Raw genomic sequence first — 1,129 nt, forward strand, 5'->3', positions numbered from 1 at the left:
CCGGCCTCCCCCACAGGGGCCACCATTTTGGCGTCTTATTTCATTTCTCAATCAGCTCCTGACATTCATAAAAAACTTCAAAAGGTAGAGGATGGTCCTCAGGCACCAATACAAGACCTGGTTAAATTAGCCTTTAAGGTCTATAACTCCAGAGAGGAGACGGCAGGCTCACCTCAAACAGAAGGCCCAGCTCCTAGCAGTGGCTTTACAGCCCAGTCGTAACCCCAGACCAGAGAGCACACATCCCACAGACTCCAAGGCTGCAAAAGGAGCCTGCTATAAGTGTGGCAAGGCAGGACACTATGCCAACAGGTGTCCGCAAGGTCCCCAAGCCCCAACGCAGCCTTGCTATAAGTGCAAGGCATCAGGACATTAGGCCAGTGAATGTCCTAACCCTCGTCCACCAGCAACCCCCCTGCCCTGCTTGCCAGCAGGGAGGACACTGGAAGTCTGATTGCCCCACCCTGAGAACAGGTGCCGCGCCTCCACGTGACCCCCTTTCCCAGGATCCTGGGAGCTCCTTCCAGCTCCTACATCTGGACGACGACAACTGAAGGTGCCGAGACTCGGGGACCCCCATCACCCTCGCCGAGCCGCGGGTAACTCTCCTGGTAGCGGGTAAGACAATTAATTTTTTAATCGACAGCGAGGCTACCTATTCTGTTTTGCCGTCCTTCTCTGGACCTAGCCTTCCATCCAATATCTCTGTAGTAGGGGTAAGCGGAAAGCCATCCACTCCACAAAAACTCCACTCCTTAATTGCTGCCTGGCTAACAACTACTTTGTGCACTCGTTCCTCATTCCCAGCTAAAAAGGGCCCCTACCGAAAGCAATCAGTGGAAATCAGTTTGGCTTTCCCCCACTCGCCTCAAACTTACTAAATTTTCTTAACTATCTCATACTCCTCAGCCTTGCCAGGACTATCCTTCTGGGTTTTGCCCATACTCCAACAAATGCTTCCATTCCTCACTCCTATACTAATCCTGTGCCTTATTTTATTCTTCATCCGTACGTCCAAGTACCAACCATAGGCCCCGACCTTAACGACGCCCCTTAACAGCAGGAAGTAGCCAGACAGACCACGGCACCCCTTTATTACTATTATCAATAAAAGGTTGGACTGTTTGGA

This window comes from Colobus angolensis, unplaced genomic scaffold (genome assembly GCF_000951035.1).
Source record: "Colobus angolensis palliatus isolate OR3802 unplaced genomic scaffold, Cang.pa_1.0 Scaffold650, whole genome shotgun sequence".
Classification (NCBI taxonomy): Eukaryota; Metazoa; Chordata; class Mammalia; order Primates; family Cercopithecidae; genus Colobus; species Colobus angolensis.